The following is a 25,630-nucleotide window of genomic DNA, read 5'->3' as shown; positions in this document are numbered from 1 at the left end:
TTGGTGGCTACATTTTTAAGATATATATATATATTAGACGATTTTATAACAGAAAATAGAGTAGTGGCAGTCTCGCAGTTTTGACTGTGTTAAGGTCTATGGGCGAATAACATGGGGTGCTACTAGTATATATAGGAGGTTCCCTACGTTACAGGGTAACTAGAGTTAATATTGGATTGGCAAATCTCTCTCCATGGAATTTTTTTTGGAAAGCAGATGGTTTGAAATATAATAATTCCAAGTCCAAAGTGCTTCTCTTAAAAAAATATATAAGATTTTTTATTTAAAATATATTTAATATAATATAATATTACATACTGCATGGTTAATTTGATCTTTTAGGGTTAAGTTAAAGCAAAAATCAACTAACGCTGTTAGTAGAGTAATATAATTTTAGTTTCGTTTTAATGCAGCGCCAGTAAGCTAACTTTTCTTCAATTTTTTTTATTTCGTAATTCGGATTATATTTAATAACATCGTATTTAGTCAAGGCAGGGTCCATACAAACCTGGAAAATCAGGGAAATAAATTGTTGACAAAAACCTCAGGGAAATTTGGAATTATTAGCAAAATTGAGGGAAATCAAGGAAATTTGCATCAATCAGGGGCCGAATAATTAAGCAAATTGTTCGTGAACACTCCCTCCAACATTACACTATACTTTGGAGGCTCATAACCCTGGTTAGGTATATTAGAGATACGGGGATGTCCTTTGAGTATGTTATAGTCCTATTTGCCCTCCCTCCTTCGTTAACATTTGCACCATAAGATACTCTATATAGGGGGAAAAACCTGGAGAATTCAGGGAAGTATATGGGGAAAAACCTGGAGAATTCAGGGAAGTATATGGGGAAAAACCTGGAGAATTCAGGGAAGTATATGGGGGAAAAACCTGGAGAATTCAGGGAAGTATATGGGGAAAAACCTGGAGAATTCAGGGAAGTATATGGGGAAAAACCTGGAAAATTCAGGGAAGTATATGGAGAAAAACCTGGAGAATTCAGGGAAGTATATGGGGAAAAACCTGGAGAATTCAGGGAAGTATATGGGGAAAAACCTGGAAAATTCAGGGAAGTATATGGGGAAAAACCTGGAAAATTCAGGGAAGTATATGGGGAAAAACCTGGAAAATTCAGGGAAGTATATGGGGAAAAACCTGGAGAATTCAGGGAAGTATATGGGGAAAAACCTGGAAAATTCAGGGAAGTATATGGGGAAAAACCTGGAGAATTCAGGGAAGTATATGGGGAAAAACCTGGAAAATTCAGGGAAGTATATGGGGAAAAACCTGGAAAATTCAGGGAAGTATATGGGGAAAAACCTGGAGAATTCAGGGAAGTATATGGGGAAAAACCTGGAGAATTCAGGGAAGTATATGGGGAAAAACCTGGAGAATTCAGGGAAGTATATGGGGGAAAACCTGGAGAATTCAGGGAAGTATATGGGGGAAAACCTGGAGAATTCAGGGAAGTATATGGGGAAAAACCTGGAGAATTCAGGGAAGTATATGGGGAAAAACCTGGAGAATTCAGGGAAGTATATGGGGAAAAACCTGGAGAATTCAGGGAAGTATATGGGGAAAAACCTGGAGAATTCAGGGAAGTATATGGGGAAAAACCTGGAGAATTCAGGGAAGTATATGGGGGAAAAACCTAGAGAATTCAGGGAAGTATATGGGGAAAAACCTGGAAAATTCAGGGAAGTATATGGAGAAAAACCTGGAAATCTCAGGGAAATTTGATTTTTAAAAGTTATATGAACCCTGATAAATATGAAATGAATTAATTAGCGTGGGAAATCATAGTATTTAATTAAAAACCAACCCAAAGTCGAGCAATTTGCTGTATCACACACATCCTTACCAATATCTTAAAAAAAAAATAAAAAACTATGTTGCAACATTCCAACATTGGTTAATTTCAACACCAGTCATGGAAAAATTCCAAACGCAAATGTCGTCACGCGCCAGGCTTTAATCTTAACTAACCAGGGGGATTTTTTACCCACCCACAATAGGAGATTCTTTGGGTTCAAGAAACGAAAAAAAAAAAAGAATTTCAACCCTTTTGGGGCAAGCATAGAAAATAAATGGACTCTAAACCCTAACTAACCTTTTTTTACCCCCCCCCCTCCATTTACAAGTATAGAAATTCAATCGAGGGGCCACTTACTCGTTGTAATGTGGTACTGTACGCTCTAAATCCTTTCTCTACTAGGCCTAAATGCGTTTTTAAATGCCCTACCCCTCTTAACAATGATTGCAGAGTAAGAAGTAACGTACGCGATTAGAGGAAATGTGAGTGAGTGAGTGAGTCACCCCTCGGAATTGGCTTATACGGATTTCACCCTCGTTCAAGAATTTATGAGCAAAATTTCTAAGAATCTTGTTAAGGGTCGGGTTGGTTGGGTTGGGTTCTCTCTGTGTTTCTTTTTGCCCCCTCTCTTCAAGTGAAGAGCTAAATAGACCAGAGATTGTGCAAGGCCAAAATATTACATGTCCTAGTAAAATCTTACTCCACCATCTTTAATTTTTTTAACGTATTATTGCTCTACTTAAATTCAAGATTACTTGTTTAAAACGGGGCATAATTTTTTGTTTAACCATTTTATACTGAATTCTTTGGTTTGATGGCTTACGTTAGGCCTTTGAAAAGAAAAATATGCATAAAATACAGGGTTGGCAAGTTTTTGCCAGGGGTGGAAAAAACCGCGGTTTTTACCTGGTAAAAACCGGGTGGCAAAAACTAATTTTTCCGCGGTTTTTACCGCGCGGTTTAAACCAGGTTAAAACCGGTGGCAAAAACCATTTTTTCCGCGGTTTTTTCCACTTTTTAAGGTTTTTTCCAGTTGCTATGTGAAGTATTTGACTAATTATTCGTTAAATATTCGCGAAAAACCTGGCAAATTTGAATACTAAAAATTTAATAGAGTAATAACCACCTCAAATTTAAAAATTAAAAATACTATTGTTATTTTTCTAACATAACAATAACAAACATCTCGAAAATGCACTTAAAACTCGCTAGTTTACCACTTTGTAACCATGAATTTAGTTTTTGCCGGTTTTTTCCGTTTTTGCCGGTTTTTACCGGTTTTTTCCACGTGTCCCGGCCCGGCAAAAACTAGTTTTTCCCGGGTTTTTGCCAACCCTGATAAAATACCCTAAATTTTTAAGCCACTTATCATCTTAACTGGGATTATTTTGATTTGCTTACTAAGCTAATGCTGGTGACTGGTCCCTTTAGAATTAACAAACCGTGGTTTTTAACAAGTGTCACTGCTTGCTTGCTTACTTGCTTGCTGCTGTTGGCAAGATTTTAAATTTGGCATTAGATGAATTCAGATCTTTTGAACTGAACGCCTAGCCAAAATTCCCAGACAGTTTTTTTTTGCAAAAGGGGGTCGGGGGTTAGAAAAAACAATCCTTATTACACCCTTAAAATGACCCCAAAATTCCATACACGTCATTACGCGCTTAGAGGCATTTCAAGATTGTCACTGACTGACTCGGGTTTTAGTGGCGAAACAGAATTTTTCGGTTAGAGAAGAGAGTGTGAGAGAGAGTGCTTCTTTCATTGTTTGAATCTTTTTTTTTGGATGGGCCTTTTTTATGAAAGACTCGAGCCTTCTCCACCCCTGCCTTTTACTTACCATACGTCCCTTTTTAAATTAGGAGAGGGTTGAATACCGTACGTCTTCAATCAAAATACCCTATCGGAATTTTTGTGGCTTTGCTAGTCTTAATTAGGATGAGATCTTCTTGCTACGTTTTTTTTTATGCCATCGTTCTCATTCTGGTTGAGGATTCCTTTTCTCTCTTTTTTTGGGGGGATACATGGGCCTATTTGATGGGATGGTCTTAGTTTACTCGTTCTGTTACGGGATTTGGACATAATTAACGCTGGTCAAAGGTATGGAAGATCAAGCTGGTGTATTATGGTGTTTGTTGGGTTGATTTCTAAGAAGGGCTATGGATATGTATGTGGATTGGGTTTGTCTTATCAGAGTTCTGCCTAGATTAACAAACGCCATCCCGTTCCCTTTTTTACCCCATCATCCTTGGGTCCAAGACCATCCCATAATGAATAGAAGGGAAGATTCGACCTAAATAATATTGCCAGAAGTTGATAGAGTGAAGTTATTTTGTTTGGTGGTAATTCAGGGGATGGGGGATGTAACGATGTAACGATCGAAGCCTAAAATGTTTCAGATGTTTAAACAACAAATTCTATATTTTATAATTTTTGTAGAAAGAAATGGATTAATATTTAAATGATAAAACGTAGACTCTTTATATTATGTATTTCTGAGGTACGGTACCGTTATGGATTATGTGAAAGGTAGTTTTCTTTCCATTGTACATAACAATTGGGATGTGTTGCAAGAACGTTGCCTTGGCACCCTAATCTTTCTTATACACTCCTTTTTTCCTTCGTCCTTGCTTCTTGCTTTTTGCCGCTCGCTAGCTTGATATTTCCTTAGTAGTAAAGGTTCTTACAAGGTAGCGGCAATCCCTTATAGTTAAGTTAGTCCAGTCAGTCTTAGCTCGAATTTTGTTCCGGTCTTCTCTACTTCAACCAACGCCTAAGGGTTTGTTGTTATTATTGAGAAAAATGTTTTATAAATAGATTTTACAATATCTCTCATTTATATCCCGAGTATTTTTTTTCTTTTCTTTAAAGCAGACTTAATTAATTCTTAACACGATTCCCGTGTTATGCTGTAGTGGTCAGGGAGAACTGTCATGTGACTGGGGAATGTGGTTGGTAGTCAGGAAGAATTGTGTCACGTGGCTGGGGAATGTGGTGGTCAGGGAGAATTGTGTTGACTGGGGAATGTGGTTGGTAGTCAGGAAGAATTGTGTCACGTGACTGGGGAATGTGGTGGCCAGGAAGAATTGTCACGTGACTGGGGAATGTGGTGGCCAGGGAGAATTGTCACGTGACTGGGGAATGTGGTGGCCAGGCAGAATTGTCACGTGACTGGGGAATATGGGGGCCAGGAAGAATTTTATCACGTGACTGGGGAATATGGGGGCCAGGAAGAATTTTATCACGTGACTGGGGAATATGGGGGCCAGGAGGAATTACGTCACGTGACTGAGGAATACGATGGTCAGGAAGCACGTGACTGAGGAATACGATGGTCAGGAAGCACGTGACTGAGGAATACGATGGTCAGGAAGCACGTGACTGAGGAATACGATGGTCAGGAAGCACGTGACTGAGGAATACGATGGTCAGGAAGCACGTGACTGAGGAATACGATGGTCAGGAAGAATTACGTCACGTGACTGGGGAATATGATGGTCAGGGGGGATTGTGTCACGTGATTAGGGAATGTTTACTGTTACTATTCCGTTTAGGAAAAGTTTCAAGAAGAAATATTGGAATATTGTTCGCCTAGGTTTTATATGAGTGAGTGAGTGACCAACCTCTTTGTAAGAGTATATTTTTCGTACGTTTCCCAGGCAACCATTCGATTTCTTGCCGGGGATCCCGGGATGGAGAGGAGCAGCGTGAAGAGGCGGGGGCGCAAATAGAGCGAACGTTTTTGGGGGTTCTTTCTGGTCTTCATTTTTCTTCTAGCCGGGGAAAGACAAAAGTTTTAGGGACTATTTCCTACCCCCCCCCCCTTTCTTGGATTGAACCCTTTTGGTCGAAATTCCCTCGATATTTGGTTGGGGAAAGAGAGTGAGAGAGAACCCCCCCTTTTATTTCTCCTCTCCGCTTCTTATGCACACATCTCGGAAGGTTTCGACCGTAAGAGAGCTGAGCTGAACTGAGCTTTCTCTTTATTTAGTTCTTAATTGCACAGTTTCGTTTCTTATTTCTAAATTCCAAATAGATTATCCGTTTGAAAACCCTTAAAGTATTTATTATATCGATGGATGCAGGATAATTTGTGGTATCGTAATTAAAATACTTCTTTGGTAGTAATAGTAATTTCATTATAAATACTTGGACAACGTTCTCCTTAGAAAGATGTCGCTGTTTACCTACCATAAGGAGGTGGTTACCAAAAATCAATGGGATTTTCATAACTTCCGGTCTCCTGTCTTTAGTTGGACCCCCGGCCCCCGGGAGGGGGGAGGATAGTTTAAGATGCTCAGTTTTCGTAATTTAAGAGTAGCTTATTTCATCACGTATTATTATTATTGTTGTTATTGTTATTATTATAGACGAAATTTAAAATACAAACAACCCTTTCTTCCCTCTTTGAACCCATTCTCTTAACCCCACCCTCCCCCGCTACGCCGTAACCCCTTTAAGGAGTTCGGACGACATCTTAACGATGACTTTAATTTATTACTAACCAGCGCTTAGACACTGTTCACTCGCTCATAATCTCACGGAACTCCTCCGTAAATCCATCGGTAGGGGGAGGAAAGGGGGTGTTAGGAGTAGATCCTGATTATGAGTACAGGGTGTTTCAAAAAGGGTAGACCCCGGAGTAGAGGTGGTTGATTCCATGGGAAATCGTCAATCTTTAGTCGCAAAACGTTACAGGGTTCGTACACTACCTGGAAAAGTTAGGGAAATTGAAAATGGGCCTAAAAGGTCAGGGAAAAGTCAGGGAAAAATATATTGGGGGAACAACTCGTGCAAAAATGATTAGAGTGATTTTAGATTGGTTTTCATATATGTTCGCCATGCACTTTACTGCAAATGGTCAGGGAAATTTGTGGAATTTAGTCAGGGAAAATGTGGAAAAGTCAGGGATTTTCATTCCAAAAATTTTGTACGCACCCTGTTGTAACTTCTATGACCCTACTTTTCACCACTAGAAGTTATAAACACTACAGAACACCCTGTATACCCTAGACTGTCTCTTTATAATTTTGTTAGTATGGTCTAAAATTGTTTGAAGGAAAAGCAAAGCTCGATGAGTTGGGGCTAATTTTCCCCCGAATATCTCGTCGTGTCACGTGACGGGGTATATCCACCCCACCCCACCCTAGGTCCTATATTTCCACCGTGGTATCATTCAGTTCAGGCATTTTATTGAATTTTCGCCCCGGTTCCTTTCCGCTGTCTCATACGTCACCTTGTAGGGGGTCATTGTGTAAGGATCTTCCTTTCCAACCCCTAACCTCCTCCCCCTCTTTCGTCTCTATTTTGGTGTCGGGAGTAGAAACGGCTTCTGATTGGCTGGTTTGGTTTTTGGGGGCCCGGGGTTGGTTGGGGTTATAGCGTAGCTCTTTTGCCGCTAGTTTTTTAGAGGGCGCTGGCTGTCTTCTCTGTCCTCTCTCTCATGGCTTAATTTCTGGACGTAGAGGAATGAATAGATTAATATGCAGCATGCCTTCCTTGCTTGCTACCTAGGGAGGGGGATAGAACCCCTTCGTTTCTGTTCTGGTCAATTTGATTATCTTTTCCCACACATAACCGATCCCTTATGGAACGTTTTATCTACTTGCAACTTTTTTTTGGGGGATGGTGGACCACAGATATCTAAATGAGGGGAGAGACACTTTGGTTGCTAAGTTTAGCAAGAAGTGATATCTAGTTTATTAGGGAGAAGGTATAAGATGCCTAAGTATTCGCGCGCCATAGTCCCAGTCCCCATTTCAAAATACAAGGGGGGGGACGTAAAAGGAGGCCCGGCTATTTCGCTGCCTCTCCTCAGTCGGAAAGTGCTTAATTTTCGGCATTCGCGTCGCGCTGACGCGAGTTTTCAAGTTCAACCAATGAGATGCTGGTTGTAATTTAGAGGCGGGGATTAACTCCGGACAGACTACGTTTGGACTGGAGATAAAGCTAGAATATAAATGTGGCGAATTTATACCTTCTCCCTAATAAACTAGATATCACTTATTGGTTTAGTTTGCGCTCTTCTTTAGATAGTGTGCCGGATAAGTGTTGCCAGTTATTTGTGACGTGAGCAACTCAAAAGTGATCTACAACAGATTGAAAAGCTTGTATTAGTAAATGGTTTTAAATTAACGCTCTGTCTCTTAAGTGACTTACTTACCCCACGATTTTAGCTAGAAAATAGGTGTTAGAAAAATTGGGGGAACCAACTTTTTTTAATGGAAAGTTTTAAGAGCAAAGTGGCGATAGAGATAAATACGATAATTTAATTAGCGCCGTTCCGTTAATTTGTATTTAATTCCCGCTTTGTTATATAAAGTTATTTTATTTTTATTTTTAATATAATATTTTCAACGTTATTTATTAATATACAATTGAATTCAATATTTACGAGAAAGAAATACTCCTATAAATAATTTAATAACATTAATATTAAAACTGTTTGAATTTTTGATTGCTCCTAACTTTTGACCTTTTTTATAAGGTAGTAAACACGGTGATAGATTGTAGTTAGTTCAATAATAAATAGGGTGCATTGAAGGGGCCAGAAACATTTCCTCCGGGTTCGGAAGTACTACTGAATGATCACTTAATCCAACTGAATACTGCAAGCGAGTCTACAGTATCTGTTGTTGATGGCGGTGAAGTAGTAAATGAAGTTCTGGCAACACTTCTCCGCTTACTATCTGTTCATATCAGTCAATATCAGGGATAGATTTAATTTTATAAGTAGGAATGGAGAACGAACGGTTTACTTCAGTCCGACTCATAACCCAGTATAGAGCCCCTCCCTCCAACACGTAATAACGAAAAGTTTAAATTATCTTATTGGCTGACTTAAACTACGTTTTGATGATGTTGCTGACGGGGACGTCGAAAAATAGTGACGTAATTCACGTTTACCTCTGTCGCTATGACCCGACTCTTCTTTCATCCCCCCCTCCGTCCCGTGGAAGGGGGTCCGGAACATTACTCTGTTCTCCATTCCTACTTCTAAAATTAAATCTATCCCTGTCAATATTAAAAATTAATAAGGCTAGCCTTTAAATTAATTAAACACATTAAAGTAAGTCGCTCACCTTTTAATTAATACCCTCCCTTTTTTATATATGCCTAAAAAAACCGGGTTTAATTAGTTGTAATTATATTCAAAATGGTTGGTGTAGTTGTTACTGACACCTCTTGTGTTGGAACGAGAAGTAGATGGGAAGCTTCGACTAAACTTAAAAATTTTAGTGGGGTAGAAGTCTGAACTATGAAGTTACTCTGTTTTGCAATACTTCATTCTATATTTTTTTATATAGTTTTTTTCTGAAATTGGAATCCCCTCATACTGATCCCAGGGTTTCGTTTCATTTCGGCCACCATTTGTGTGTTGGGCCCATCTATTTAAGATAGTGTGACAGGCTCTCTCTCTCTCACTCGCATTCCAGCGGTGTTTGGTAGACGGACGATTTTAGCCCCTAAGCTAAAAATTCCCTCTTCTTAAGCCTTGGCTCTCCTTTTTTTATTTATAGCCTAAGTAACTTAATAACGAAAAGTATGACAGGCGTCGTTGTATGAACTAATAATATTACCCTTGGTGTTAAATAATTTTACCAGGAATGCATACAACTAATTGAAATAATTGTGGGCCCACGTTAATTTCCATGCGGGTTTTGTGGGCCGGCCTTGAGAAATGTATCATAATAATTTTGAAGTATTTCTGTAATTTCATTGGTTGGTAGCAACGTGAGGTCATACATAATGAATAGTCTGTAGCTCTTATCGCAAAATACACCTATATACTCTGAGAAAACTCCAACGCAATAATTCCAATTATCTGTACGTATGCCTGATTTTGCACACTTACAGTTGTTAAGTAACTTATGTTTATAGCTGAATTCAGTTTATAAAAAATAACTTTGGCAATCTTCTCTTACTGCGATGGGTAGAAGAACCCCCCCCCCCTTCCCCTAGTGAAGGCCTAGGGTGAAACAAAACGGGCTTTCTATGTGTAGTATACCCCCTAAAAAGTGGGAGGAGCCTAATTATGGACCAGTTAAAATTTGATTGGAGGCCCTGGCCAATTTGCGCCATTTTTTTTTACGTTTGAAAGTTAACCGAAAAAAAATCCCCTAGTTCGTCGAAAGATTGATTAAATTTGGATGGGGGTTTTTTATTATTAAATTTTAGAGGTTTAAACTTCTATCTATGAAGGAGTTGGTGCGGTTTAATGTTTTGAATCGTTAGTAACATTCTTAATTTAACGGGATGTTATAATTCTATTTTGTATTTTGTGGTAAGAAATTTAAGAATAAGATGGGAAAGTTAAATCTTCAGTTCAGTTTGTTGATTAGAATTAGAATGAATTTTTGATGTTTGTCAATGTTTATTGGCAAAATATTTACCCATTTCTAGTTGTTGTTTATTCGGAATAAGATGGCTTTGAATGATAAAATAGGGTCGAAACATCGGCAAAATATATCCGTTAATTTTTTTGGAATGATTTTAGGGCTAATGAATTAGACCATCGACCATTTTTATTACTAAATATGGTTATACCAAGAAGTGATATCTAGTTTATTAGGGAGAAGGTATAAGATGCCGAAGTATAGGGTAATGGCAGCCCTCTGCCTTCGACTGCAATAAGCTCTATGGGGAAATAACATGGGGTGCCATTAGTCTATTCGCTCGCCATAGTCCCAGTCCCCCTTTCAAAATACAAGGGGGGGGGCGTAAAAGGAGACCGGCTATTTCGCCTCTCCTCAGTCGGAAAATACGGAATTAGCGTCATTCGCGTCGCGCTGACGTGAGTTTTCAAGAACCAGTGAGATGCTGGTTGTAATTTAGAGGCGGGGATTAACTCCGGACCTACGTTTGGAATGGAGATAAAGCTGGAAATCTGGCGAATTTCTACCTTCTCCCTAATAAACTAGAAATCACTTCTTGGTTATACTAAGAATATAGAGTGCTGTCAGTTGTGACGTCAGATCCAAGGTTAAACTTCACGAGTCTGCCTTTAGCAATGGGCGGCCATGACAGTTACCGTTTTTTCTTTATGGGAAAACAGCATGGGTGACGTCACACTGGCGCTTCTGACAGCACTCTATTGTAGCAAAAAGTGGGGAAATTGGTAAGTGAAAGTCGCGTGATTTTCACACCAGAGGGTCAGGGAATTTTGAAAATAACAACCCTGCGTCATCAGTTCAGTTCATCTCCGTAATTTATTTAGGGCGTTAATTAAAAAATAAGAAAAAATAATTATTTCACAGTCCCTTTTAATCTTAAGTTTGCGTTAAATTTGGTTTGATCCTACGCAGCCTGTTACTCGTTTGGTAATTGTATCCGTATCAATGGGGGGAGAAGCGGAAGAAGGCTCTGGTGCCTTCTCCGAATATAGTTAACATACCGCTTACTGGACAGTCGTAGACTTCATCATCCTTGTGTCTATGTCCCTCCCGTTCGTGTCTACCGCGGCGATATTTTGTCTCAACTTTACTTTTGACCATTGTCAATGTTGGGAAATACCTAATTATTCCCGCTTTACTGATCCCAAGTTCTACTTGATTAGTTGTCCGTTGGAAAATAAGACTGTGGTGGCGCTGCTATCGATTAGAGGGAGAGAGAGGAAGGAAGGGTTTAGCCTTACTCGGTTTAGGTTTAGTTTGGGCAATTCGGGGCTGTAAAAGGGCTTGCCTGTATGTATATCCTATACCATCCTCCTTAGCCAGCACCTTCGCTACGTAACCTAACGTATCGCGTCGTATCTTCCAAACCTTTCTCTATATCTTTGCTAATTGCGAATGCGTCCCCCCCCCTTGTCCTTCCTTCCAACCCTCCCTTACTCTCCTTGGTCTTCTCGGGTCTCTTGCTATGTAGCCAAGCCAGCTTATTGCTAGGGTTCAATTGGGCGAGCTGGTGTTTCTGTTAATTCAAACGTTATTGCCGATGCCTGTGGCAAGGCTTAACTCCGAAGTATTTTTTTTCAACTGACAATAACGCGATGTCGTCTGCTATAGTGTCGAAAATATCCTAACGTAACGATCTCTACAATATTTACTAAATTTTTAAGGATTTGCATCTAGTTACTTTTAAATGAAATCATTAAAAATGTCTTTGAACATTTTTATGAGCTTGAGAAAGGGTATAAGCCGCTAAAATACTATAATAGGTTCTAGTCTTTTGCGTAGAAAACCGCTTATAACCAAGGATAATGAAGAATATTATGAGAAATTCTTTATTAAAGATCCATCAAAAATATCTGAACATTTTCACGAGGTTGAAGGGGTATAAGCCGCTAAAATACTATAATAGGTTCTAGTCTGTTGCGTAGAAAACCGCTTACAACCAACGATAACGAAGAATAAATTCGGAATTCTTTATTAAAGGACCGACTAACTTACTTAACTAATTTAAATCAAACCTTACCATAGCATTAAACAAAAAAAACAACCATGGCCTCTTGAAGTTACCTACCTTCCTGGTATCTCGCCTAAGTAATCCGTATCATGATCATCAGCTCGCCTTGTTTTACCATCTCGACGAGATGAAGACCCTAATGTGTCCCAATATTGGAAAGGGGGGGGGCGGCATGAATTGAGATAGTTGACCCCATCTCTACCCCCTTCCTCTCCCAATCCACGTTTCTATCTCTAGCTAGTCTCTTCACCAATTCGCTCCTTTTCACGGAATCGAATCTTAATTGCTAGATCGTCGCTCTCAAAACCATCCCCCCCTACCTTCTACCCACCCACCTCAGCAGCGTCTGATCATCGCGAGGATTGCTGGGGGATTCATTTGAAAAGCTTTTGTCAAAAATTAATACCAAGATGGAGGGAGAGGGAGACTGAGAGGAAGGAGGAGTATAGTGATGATTCAGAAGCTGTTGCTGCAGTTAAGACCGAATTTAGGCAATCTCTTTCGCCCGATTGAAGCTTATTTCCAAATGGAGTTTCCCTCCTTTCAATGATTGGGCTAATTTCTATAAAAGTTACCATTTGAAATTGGGAATAGTTTTTTTTATTCCTAAGTAGGCCTATTGATATACCAATTTCAGTCCTAAAATGATTAACCAAAGGGTTAAAATCTCAAACTGAAAAATTAATGTCTTAATTAGATAGAACTGTTTGTTTACAATGCCGAGGGGACTGGCTAAACTCTGTACTACTAATCAGTCATTCCCCTTATTTAAATCGCCCCCCCCCCTCTTTCAAGAATGGACCACCAGTCCATATTTGTCTTAAAACAGATCTAAGTAAAAGTTTTTTCGTATGCAAATTTCTCTCCAGACATTTGGGTGTCTAGCCCCCCCCCCCCAAAGCAGGAAACTATCTCTGCTTTTGCTTTCTACATTTAAAAATTCTATCCCCCCACGTGCATCGAGGGGGGGGTACGAAAATTAAGTCCCCCCTCTTCTACACGAGAGGCAGTTCACTCTTAAAAAAATATTATTTATAAAAAGTATACAAGCGGTATTCTTTGGAGTAAACGTAAGCCGTGGGCTGCATCTTTTCCAAAAGCGTTATCGCCTCATCCACCGTCCAGTCAAAGTAGTGAATAGCCCCTCGTTTAATTTATATTACTGCCCTCTTTGCCGCGATACTTTGCGTTCCAAGGATGAACGAACGAACGAACGAATTTTTGAATTCACTCTCGTACGTACGATAGAGGAGAGGAGAGCATCATCCCTTTATCTCTCTTATCCCTTCTCCATTTTCGCATCTTCTCGGCTCTTGAGCTTCCCATAGAACTAAGCGGTAAAGTAACATCTCGCAGCCGCGGCGGTAGCGTCTTTCCCGTGGCTGGCATCATCCTAGCCATCCCGAACCCAACAACGAATGAGAGAAGAGTATCTTGGGGCTTTATCATTGTAATTTTCAGGCTCTCCTTCTATATAGAGTACATATAGACTTATAGATTGGTTGGGGATCTTTGTGTAGTGTAGTTTGCAGTTCGGAAAACTGGCGGATTCATTCAAAATTACTGAGAGAGTTGCGTTGTTAATTGCAATTATGATGAACCTTTTCTGCAAAATTTGCGATGGGAAATTCGCTCGCTACTTTAGCACCAAATTAAGGTTATTAACTTAATTATGTTTATAATTTTAAATAATTAAAATTAAACCAAGTATCGTTAATTTAAAATAAATACTTAAAATTGAAGATTATTAAGAAACGTAGTTGACCGAGGATCTAATAATTTTTAAACGAAATTTAGCGTGTTCATCTTAAATAACCTTTAATTAACGATATTCAAGGGAAATTGGGTCGCTACTTTAGCACCAAATTAAGGATATTAACTTAATTATGTTTATAATTTTAAATAAATAATTAAAATTAAACCAAGTATCGTTAATTTAAAATGAAGTTTCTTTAATACTTGAAATAGAAGATTATTAAAAAACGTAGTTGACAGAGAACCTAATAATTTTTAAACGATATTTGGCTTGTTCAACTTAAATAACGTATAATTAACGATATTTTAGATTATTTAATTAATTACCCTTTAATTAAATTAAATGCGGGTAAAAAAATACGACCTGAAAGATATCTTTGAGAGTTGAAGGAAAAATAAAACCGTACGGTATTTTGGAGGACATCGCTCTGGAAATAAATAGTTAAGAGGGATAGGTTAAAAAAAGGGGGGAGTCCAAGGATATGTTGTCTGTTTGTCTGTCCGTTCGTTCGTCTTCTCTTGGTACATTACAGCCTATCTGGATTCTAAATAGAATTAAAAAGAAAAACCTTGGGGGTTTGTGGATCTATACAAAGTTTTACGTCAGAAGATCTCACCTCCTCATTCGACCCCGTTACTCCCCCCCCCCCCAGCCAACACCACACCGTGTTTGAATTACTTCTATGGTGGGATTGAAAGAAAATACACGGAACCCAGACTCTGAGTAAGAACAAGACGAAGACATAAAATAAAAGGGGGAAAAAAAATAGCTCAGACATGGAGGAATTTTTCTCTTACCCCTAAACTTATTCTTAAGCTTATTGTAACTGAATATTTTTTTAAAGGGATAATGAATGATATCGGTTCGTGGTTGCGAGAGATGACACTGTGTGTCAGTTTTGATGACGAACTTTGGGAATTTTTTAACTTTACCCTATAGAGAGAGCTTTCAGATGGGATGGTAGTACGTCACACGCTCCCAAGTCTTACCGCTGTTCTGGTAGCCATATTGGGGTGGTCTCAGCTTCATTCCTGCTTTAAACCCACCAATATGGCAGCGTAAATTATGTCAGCTCCTCCTCCAACTGAAAGCTCTCAATCCATAGTTTACATGTAAGGAAAATTCATACCATTTGCACAAGGAGACCAGGCAACTTAAGAGTGTAAAATAGCAGACGATTTTACGCTCTAAGTCGCCTGGTCTCCTTGTGTTGATGGTAGGAATCCTCCATGCCTTAGATCATCCACTCCTATTTTTATATATTCTCTCTGTTTTATCCAATAATACTAAAAACGTATAGGGAAAGGAAAATCCTAAGTCTTTTAGTATCACTTTACGTATAGTAGTTATTTACAACGCCACGTGCTATAACAGGGTGCGGATTATTGGCTAAAATTTAGGAGGAGGTTTAAGAGTACGTGATTGGACGATGCTAAGATGTTAAAAGAAAGCCTTAGGTTCCCGCCTTATCCCTATCTCGGGATGGAAATTTTCCTTTTTTTTTCCAAAGAAAATTCCTTGGACCATGGACCTTCTTCTCTCTCAGCTCTCTCTCTCTCTCTCTTGGCTCGGAAATCCGACAGAATTCTATTTTCAGAGCGGCGTGCCGTTTATAATCCGTTAGTAGTTTAAACCCGAAAAGTTGCCTAACCACGAAAATAACGAGAAGTCAAAGACACCTTCGGAAAAAGATCTCCGCAGTTGATGCTAGCTAGCTAGCTTCCAAAAAATCCAAACTTAGCTCCCTAAAATAAAAATAAATAAAAAAATAAAACTTCACAGTCGGCGAGGTTTTTAAAAATTTCGAAAGAAGAAAAAAAGGAACCTTCGCATCCCTCAGAAAAGAGAGACCTCTCTCTAGACAACCCTGAGTTTCTTTTTCTTTCTTTTATTTTTTAGTTTATAAGAAAAAAAAAAAAAGGTGAACGATCTATAACAAGCTACTAAGTTAAAAATATATTGATGGATCTCTCTGTAGACTTAAGGTATTTTTTTATAAATAAAGGCTTAATAGAAATAGAAAAATCAGGGAATTTCCTGGAAAAGTCAAAGTTTATATTATACTATTTTTAATAATTAGAGAAATTATTATGCTACTGTTAATCTGTTATTCATTCAATCAGGGTTCGTACGGAACCTGGAAAACCTGTATAAGTCAGGGATATGGAAAATAGGGGAATACGTCAGGGATTTAAAACATTTTCCTAAAACGTCAGGGATATGTTTATTTTGTTTGGTATATCAAACCATTCTTCATGCAATGCTATTATAAGCCAGGTGTGATGAAGTGGGCTGTGGTAAACACCTGAAAATGGTCAGTGATAACGGCAAAATTTGGTCAGGGATAACCTGAAAAGTCAGGGATTTTCAATGTAAAAATTTCGTAGGAACCCTGTCAATCAATCTTCTTTTAAATATACGTGAAAATTGCAGTTATGTGAAGTCCAGTACTAAGTAGATTAGATTCGCCTCCTGGTGTAAATGGTATCTTTCCTCCTAGTCTAAGAACTATGGTTATGTCAAAAAGCGTTTAACCATTGATGATTAAGCCTGGAGTGGAAATAAGTCTATTTAATTTAGATAGTGTGCGTTGAAGGGGCTAAAGAAATTCCTTCATGTATTTCTTGTCTATAGAATTAAAATTAAAAATAAGTAAGGATAATTTAGAATAATATATGAATTTATTAGATTCTTGAATAATGTAAGGTTAAATTAGTGTTTAGGTCAAGGAAACACGACACGTGGTCTAAATCCTGAAATTTTAGCCCTTGGACAATTTTTATTCCCATCCATCCTTCCTTTCTAGTAAGTTAGCTTGAACGCTGTTAGAGTAAAATGGTATCTCCATGTACAATGAAATTCTTAAGTTACGTAGTCATCATTATGAATGATTCACTGAGGGGTTGGTTGTTGATTGTAGTCTAGATGATTTCCTCCTCTAGCTTTTTAAGTCATCCCTGATTAAGAGAAAAGATGAGAAGGAGAGAGAGAGGTCGTCTGCTTTCTCTTCTAAAATTCAAGCTCCTAACATAGAAGAGAGGACTAAAGCTTGATTACTTACAACAAATGCTTATTTCCGCCTAGACATTTCCGTCTATTCTGTCAAATAAATACGCTCCATTTCCTGTCAATAAAAGTCCCCCTTATTTTGGTCTATAGTTAGGCCCTACCACACTCACAAAATTTTGACCAAAGCGTGGTACTTAGTGACCGTGGGTCCTTCTAACGTCATCTCTCCTCTTATTTCTAGATGAAATAGACTTAATTAAAGAGATAAACTGTGTTTAATTTAATTAATTATAATTACCATTACAGAGGAATGCGTTAATTGTTCAAGGGATTGCTTAAGTTATAATATTTCTTTATATTCGAGGGGCTATTCACTTAGTTTGGATATATTAAAAAAAAAAAAAAAAACTCCCCCGCATATGTTAGGGACTTTAGTTAGAGGGTTGGCCTAATCTATTTTTGGGTTAAACTACAGGATGTGGTGCCCATCCTGGCTGGTCCTAAGACAAAAACTCAAAATAGAAAAAAAAAATATATTCTAGTAACAACCAATTTTCACCGTAATATCGTACCAAGCCCCCGGGCCGCGTTACTTAAAGCCAACCAAGAACCTCCTACAGTAGTAGTAGTAGCCTTTGACCGTAGTATCATTTCAATCTGAAAGTACTTGTCCTGTCGTTGAACCTTAAGTTCTAGAAACCCAAGTTATCATCAACGTCGTCCTCTTTTGGGTTCCCTAAAAGAAGGAAGCGTATCGTGTAAGGCCATACATGAAATGGAACAGTCCATTTTTTTTATAACTAACCAATCTAACTTGAAAACCGAATTTGACATCAACTCCTAAGGGTTTTAGGTTTTAAAGGTGCTATTTGGTTTAGTAGGGGAATGTTTCGCCTCCTCCCCAAGCGTCCTTCGAATTTTAAGCCTTATAGGGGCTGGAAAAGGGAACGGGGGGGGGGGGGTTAAAATGTCTTAGAAAATGGTGTATGCCCTCCTTCGTTTCCTTACCACGGTCCAGGGTCAAATTTACCCCCCCCTTTGTACAGAGGAGGGGGGTCTCTAGAACAGAACTCCCTGGACAGTAATGGTTAAGTTTTGTACCCAAAATCTATTTTTAGAGTTAGGGTACCAGCTGCGTTAAGGCCTAAAACTTACTTATTCGTGGACTGGTCTCATGGTTTTCGCACAAGGGGTGGCGGGAAAGAAAGAAAGAAAAAAAAAACGCGAAATTTTTTCACTAGCCGGCGCCGCACGTGTGGTGATGGCATGTAGTCCAGCGCGCCTTTTTTTCCCGCTTTTTTTGGCGGCCATTTTTGCACGAGGCCAATATATTTTTTTTCTTCATAAAATTCATTCAATATTTTCATTCAGTTTTACATTTTCAATGTAGTTCTAGGGAAGAAGGGAGTTTTATTAAAGAATTTATTCTAAAATAAATTATGTTTTTCGAGTGAGGGGGCGTTTATAAATTATAATTTGCTTGTTTTTTGTGATGTGGGAAAATATTCGCGTATTGAAACTTAAATAGAAAAGATAAAATAGCTTAAATATTATATTGCAATTTAGGCAGAGGATAATCAATGAAAATTTGTAGATTTTTACAGAATTTCAACCTTTTAGTAGTAGTAAAAATTCTGATAAATAATTTTTTTTAATCGACTTTAGTGAATGTATGTACATTTGTAGTAACATTCCATTCCCCACTTCCTTCCGTTAAATTTAAACAAGACAGAAATGTAGCGCTAGTTTCCTGTCGCTTACTAGCTACTGGATGTTTTCCTATGACTTACACGCCATATCCCTTAATAATCCCTTCCCCCCCCCCTCCATCCAAGGATGTTAATCTAAACCCCTCCCTATTATCGCATCCTTTATAGAAGACCCCTTCTTAACGCGAGCCCGCTCTCTTTCCATCCGCTAAACTCAAGAAAAAGAGGAGAGAGAGAGAGAGACGAGAGAATTTTTTTTGGCGCGCTTTTTTTTCCCTCAAATTCTCCTCCCTAGTCTCTTCCTCTGGCGCGCTTTGGACGACGACGGGGTCTGCCCCTTTAGTACGTATTGGCGGTTGTCCAAGTTTCTCTTAGGAGCCGGTCTCTCTCGCGACCTACGCGCCACAGTTTTCGCGGAATTGGACTGGGTACGTCGGCTCTTCATCTTCCAAAACTCTCCATCCTTGGAGAAGAGGAGTAGCCGGAGAAGCGGCGGGAAAATAACGTCTCTCGAGACGCCAAAGCGCGTGGTGTGTTGCGCGCGCTTTTTCTTTCTTTCCCCATCTAAAAGTTCGCGCCTTTTTTTTTCTTTTTCGTTTTTTTTCGATATCCCGGCAGGGTATCCCGCCTTTTCGAATCCTCGATGAAGGTACGCGGATGTTCTTATTGGATGGATACTTACTCTGGTTTTAATAATTATTATGCCTGTGTGTTAAGTGGTGGATATTTGGATTTAATTGTAGTTATTGGCGCCGTTTCGTGTCGCTGGCTGGATTTATAGAATTTTCTAAAATGTGCGCGAGGAATCTTCTTATTACGCCTAATTTTACTGTCGGATATTGTACGCGTACGCGTTTGTTTGCTTACCAGTACCAAATGGGACGGGTTAAGCCTAAATTACGGTGTCGGCAGCGCCCACCCTAAACTCCCGGTGATGGTAATCGTTTAAACGAAAAAGATCCCTTAATTATGGAATGTAAGTAGTTGATTTTGGTTATATATTACGTTAATTATGTTTTTTTACTAAGTTTTAATGTTAAGGTTATTGTTGGCCTTGAAAATTGGGGCTTTCTAAGGTTACGAAAGGTTTTAGGGTCACGCGAAACGCGACAGACCCAGTTTCCCATGCCCATCGTCTCCGGCACGATTTTTCCGCGGGAACATCCTGCTTCCCTTTCCCCGAACGGTTCCCGCCTTTTCTATCCAATCCCGGTAGCTCGCGCCAAAAGTGCCCGGCAAGAGATTTCACGCGCTTTCCCTTCCCTCCTTTTTTTTACGAAACCGCTCCTGATTTAGGCCTATTTTTTTTATAAATATATATCTTAAATTTTAATCATTTTCCCGCCAAATTTTATTGATATCATAGCTGGGGGATTTTTTCACTTATAAAATTTTTCCATTAACTGAGGACAAACACTTGAAACTCCCGTCTACGATAAGAATTTCAAAATTTCCAAAACTTATCTTTTTTAAAATTGTTTCATAGTTCAAGAACAAACACTTGTAGGCATAGTCTTAATGGGTACAGTTTTAAATAAATTTCAACAACTGAAAAGCGGATGGATAATAAGGTTAGTCTTAATTTTCGTTTAAAAAAATATATATAACCACGTGGTTTAGTATTAAAATTTTAGAGGTGTCCTTCGAGATTAGGCTTAGCTGTTATTCTTTTTTTCGTATGAATTATATTATCCCGTTATGTTTAGAGGACCGGAAACGTTACGCTATTCAAAGTTCTTTCCCCCAATCAAGTCCGGATGCTTCTATATATTAATATAGTTTTTTTTCGTTCTTTTTCTGCGTCAGTTGCTTGGTAATAATTCTTAGTACGGTATTAGCTTGGTCTTCCGTTCTGGGGTGACTTAAGGCTTAAGAAAAAGAGGCTTAGGATGTTCTGGAATGGATCAAGGATTTTTTTCTCTCCAGGGATGTAAGGGAAACGGGGTTGGGTTTTCTTTTTCTTTGGTTAATTTTCTTGAACAGAATTAGATGGACGTTTTTCATTGGTGGAATTAACTAAGAATTCATGGGTATTTAAACGTTTATTCTGTAAAATTTCGGTAAAGAATGCGTGATTACTTTTGCGCATACAGAGATATAAAACTGAACTGAACTGACTTAGTTTCCTACAACACCGCAGTGAATGTCTTTTTTTGTTATTAGCGTGTTGCTATCACTTTAAATAAGAAACTTTAGTTTTACCATCGTATCTGCTCATCTGATCTAATGCCTATACTTGGGATATGGATAATTGGGGGTCCTTCTCAATTTAATGGCGCCAACCAACTATCATTGGTCCGTGACGTGTACACGCTGATTCTAGCCCAATATCCTCTTATTACAGACCATGGTAATTGGTCTCCGATCAAAGCTTAACAATGCCTAATAGCGCGGAACGTATGAACGCCTAAAGACCAATTCAATTCGAATCGAAGAAAAAAAAATCAATTTTCTCGAAACCTCCCATTGTTTAAAATAACTGATACCTAAGCCTAACTTCCTATGTAAAGAATGTAACTGTGCAGACGACAATGCTGGCTGTTCGAGCCTGCGCATTTGATAGTTCGTCTGCTAATAAATAGCGCCATTCAGGGTAAGAAATAAGGATTTTTTGAAAATGGACATTTGGCCAGTGAGCACGCCCCCCCCGACCTGGAATAAACTGGTCCGTGACCATTGACCAGAGCACGTCGGCTGCTAAACTAATGAAGTGGATAATTAAAATATTTGAGTTAATGACAGGACTCTGGTTACCCTTAAATTTTCTTAGTGGACCAATTTAATTTTTAAATTGGTCATTTGACCTTTGCCACCGCCTTATTTCCCACACTGGCGCCATTTCTATTAAAATCTTGCAGTTTAGGCGGGTTTCCATAATTGAAACTTGTTCCTTCTGGCTATTTATAACATAAATATTCTTGGGCAAGAAATTAAATGACGTCATTTAGGAAGATTGTTTATATTATTCATATTTGAGTGTGGGTTTCATTTCATAAGTTTTTTTTTCTTGTCAGAGTATACTGTGGGTAAGGTCCTTGTTTTTTTCTCGCGCGTCTTTTTGGCGCCAATTTAATCAGAAAATTTGACACGAGAAAACCATAGTGATATTTGACACCATCTCTTTTTTATATTATTTCTCAGCCCCCTCGGTATTACAGTTAACACTTCGTTTTTTTTATTGAACAAGATGGCCCCCCCAAAATGCTCGGTCTTTAGTTATTTATTTCACATCGTTTTCATTATTAAAAGGGAGTATGACCTCCTTAGTTGATTGGAAATTGTTTAAAGGGAGGGTGAAATGGAAAATGAAGTAAATTTTTTTCTAATACATAGTTTACAGGCATGGAGGATTCCTACCATTAACACAAGGAGACCAAGCGACTTAGAGCGTAAAATCGTCTGCTAACGATTTTACGCTGTAAGTTGCCGCAGCCTGTTCTCCTTGTGCAAATGGTATGAATCCTTGCATGTAAACTATGTATTATAAAACCAGTCTCCAAAGGGGAAAAATATCAAGGAAATACCCCCCAATGATTTTAAAATTCAAATTAGTTTTCATTTATTTAATAGATAATTTTAAATTTGCACTTCTAACCAATCGCGTAACGTCCTGCCCTTCTGTTAAAAAAAATTCCCGTGGCACGCTCTGTATCTCGCGCCACGATTCTTAGTACATCTCGTGCTCAATTTGATTCAGTGGGAACATAGTACAACTATCAACAACATCATCTACACCATCGTGGACTAAACTATAATGTTCCCATCCGTATATTATACTATGATTTATCTAAAAATTCAATCGGAAAATGTCCTTGTTCTTCGCTTCAGATATTGTAAACTACAGTCGGAATTATTTAAGCCTTAATCGGTAATGTCTAATGACGTCAAACTAAAATCTGATCACGAGATAGATTGCTAGAATTTTCTCTTTTTAGCTTTTTTTATTACTAGAAAAATCACATAGTAAGTCGGGGTTGTAATGATACTGTAATATCGAAATTTTTCTCTGTTTTTGTGCTAATTTGGATTAATTTAATGAAGAGGTAAAGATGTTTTAATTGTTACTGGTGATTTTGGGTGGTTAAATTTAGTTTAATCATTAGAACAACATGTTTATTGCTTGCCAAGCGGCTGGAAGACTATATACTATGGATGGCAATGACCAAGGCTTAAGGTGTAGCCTGTAGGCCTGCGTTTAGCTAAGGAGCTTTTCTAATAATCTTTCGCATGGCTGAATCTTTTGATAAAAGAGTTGAAAATAGTGTTTTTTCTTTTAACTCTTTTTATTTTTACAAATTCCCTTAGCGCGTTAATGTAGAAAAGAAAGAAAAAAAAGCTAGCGTACAAAGTTTTAAGAAAATTATCATTTTAAAAACTTTGTCTTTTATAATGGCGGGAAAACACCTTCGGGGCAATGCGCGCGCGCGTTCTGCATGAAATGATTTTGGCGCGTTTTTTTTTCTTTCTTTCTTTTCTTTTCTTCCTAAAATTCTAATCCCCCTTTTCCCGCCTTATCTTACTGTTAATATTCTTTTTTGGCGGGAAACTGATAGCTATTTTTCTTTAACGTCATCTCTCCTTACTCAATCACGGCGTGGAAAATTTTTTCCCGCCTTTTTCCGGGAGCGTCCCATTCCCGCCACTTCTCTCCCGTGTTCAGCCAATCGGAAATTATATTTAAAACTCGTGTCTAGTAACATTTAGGTTAAGGTACTATATATTTTATATTAGGCCTAACTCGAGAGTTATAATATCGTGAACATTTATACAAAGTTTCCATCGATTTTGGTGAGGGGATAGAAAATCTTTTTGTGGATTTCTTATTTAATTTATAGACAGATTTTTATCTAATTTGACCCAATTTGAAGCTCAAGATTTTAGTCGTAATAGGCCTTGTTATGAACATGTAGAAGTAGTAGAACTTCCAATTTTTGTCTAAGTTAGACTTAATACGGTTAAAACTGAAAAAGCAGTAAATTTGTTTGATTTCGTAATGCTATCATAATCAATTCTGTTTTCGAAGCTTGTAGACCATAAATTTTTCAAGGGAATCTTCCACTCTTTAATCATTCAATAGAAAACATCGAAAGGCAATGCCTCCTGTATAATTGATTACTCGCTTAGCCCCTCCCATTTTGTAAATATCTCTTTGGGAAAAAGGACCCTTTTTAAAGGAATTTCCTGACATGCTTTTTTCATTTGTTTAAAATTACAAAGATTACCTAACCCTTGTATCTTTTAAATTTATATACTCTTACCTGTCTATCAACGACATTCGACCACCCCTTAAAGTGCCAGCGAAATGCTGAAATCTTTATCTATAATTTTTTTTTCAAAGAAAAATTTTCTATGCCTAAAATACGGAAATAACTACTCATTTCAATTCAGTAACACTTTCTTTCTTGAAGGTAATTTAAGTAACTAGTCTTAATTTTACCATAATTAAATCAAGATAAGGGGGAGAAATTCATCCCAAATGGAGACCCCCCCTCCCAAATTTTATAGCTGGAACCAATCATAAAGGTTAAAGGGTCAACGATTAGGAAAGAGTATCCAGTAAATAAAACGTTAAAATGGAACCGAAATCGGTAAAAAAAAATTTGTAGCAGACGATCCTTGAAACCACGTGGCTTTAAGTTCCGAACACATGGTTCCCAGTTTCCGAAAGTGCGAACCTTTGAAACTTAGTAAAACTTTTCCGAGTTTTGTTACATATAGCTACATATTATTCTAGAAATCCAAGGGGGTCCCCTGTGAAAAATAACTAACAATGCTACGAACGTTACGTATCATCCATTATTTTTGTTATCGCTGCACACTTCATTACACACTGACAAAAACAACTGTGTACAACTCCGGTTGGTCGACGTTGTGATAAAAACTACCGTATATATAATTTAGCCAACTTCTATTGTCAGTGAGCAAAGGTTTAACGTCCTAAATAGATGGGAGGGGAGTACGAATGTACCGTGTTACCTTTGTAAAGGAGGATGTCCCCAAACCCACCCACCCACTGTCTCAGGGTTAATTGTCTGTCCGCTCTATCTATATTGCTTGGCATTTGCTGTAACAATTCCATGTAGAAATGGATTAATTTCGAAGTAAATTTAATCATGTTATTGTCAAAGAAATCCGTGAAAAACAATTAAAATACCTCGGAATCACCAAAAATACCTTTCTATATCATATCAAACAAAGAAATTATTAAATTTCAGGGTTCGTAGGGAACTTGGATTAAGTCAGGGGTTTAAAGGTTTTTCTTTTTGAAAAGTCAGGGATATCAAACCAAGGCCAAATATGGGCCAGGTGTGACCATGAAGTGGACTCTGGTAGACACCTTAAAGGGGTCAGGGATACTGGCAAAATTTGGTCAGGGCTAAGCTGGAAATGTCGGGGATTTTCAATATAAAAACATTTCGTCCGAACAAGAAGTGATATCTAGTTTATTAGGGAGAAGGTATACGATGCCTAAGTATTCGCGCGCCGTAGTCCCAGTCCCCTTTTCAAAATACAAGGGGGGGGGGACGTAAAAGGAGGCCGGGCTATTTCGCCTCCTCAGTCAGAAAATACGTAATTTTCGCCATTCGCGTCGCACGGACGTGGGTTTTCAGGAACCAATGAGATGCTGGTTGTAATTTAGAGGCGGGGATTAACTCCGGACCTACTATACGTTTGGACTGGAGATAAAGCTGGAAATGTGGCGAATTTATACGTTCTCCCTAGTAAACTAGATATCACTTAAGTTCTTGGTCCGAACCCTATTAATGATGTAAGAAAAGAAACTTTGAATACTTCGGTATTTTATTCACTTCTGATTAGGATACACCTCTAATAAATAGCCTTAGGGAGGGTAGGGTGGTTAAGGAAGTCTTCCAGCTACTAAATAGGACGGTTTCTTTTAATCCTATCTTTTTATTGTTATGTTCTGCGTGTCGTCGTCG

The 25,630-nt window shown here is 38.3% G+C and overlaps 2 protein-coding genes across 10 annotated transcripts in view; one reads left to right on the top strand and one right to left on the bottom strand.

Annotated features, from left to right (window-relative positions):
- The window catches only part of LOC149651421 (uncharacterized), a 172,791-nt gene that overhangs the window by 53,942 nt on the left and 93,219 nt on the right, over positions 1-25,630 (bottom strand). The gene's annotated exons all lie outside the window — the stretch shown is intronic.
- Positions 1-25,630, top strand: part of LOC149651426 (serine/threonine-protein phosphatase 4 regulatory subunit 1-like) — a 60,501-nt gene that overhangs the window by 4,478 nt on the left and 30,393 nt on the right. Inside the window, exon 1 of one of the 8 annotated variants that reach the window (XM_089848325.1) lies at positions 19,167-19,665. The exons of the other annotated variants lie outside the window; for them this stretch is intronic. The gene's annotated coding sequence lies outside the window, so the exon portion shown is untranslated. Of the gene's footprint in view, positions 1-19,166; positions 19,666-25,630 lie in introns of those variants that run through there. 8 annotated transcript variants of the gene reach the window in all.

This window comes from Phalangium opilio, unplaced genomic scaffold (assembly GCF_054372755.1).
Source record: "Phalangium opilio isolate 3A_F unplaced genomic scaffold, DU_Popi_V2 ptg000082l_1, whole genome shotgun sequence".
Classification (NCBI taxonomy): domain Eukaryota; kingdom Metazoa; phylum Arthropoda; class Arachnida; order Opiliones; family Phalangiidae; genus Phalangium; species Phalangium opilio.
Note: the sequence above shows the minus strand (reverse complement) of the source record. Positions and strands in the feature narration are given on the sequence as shown.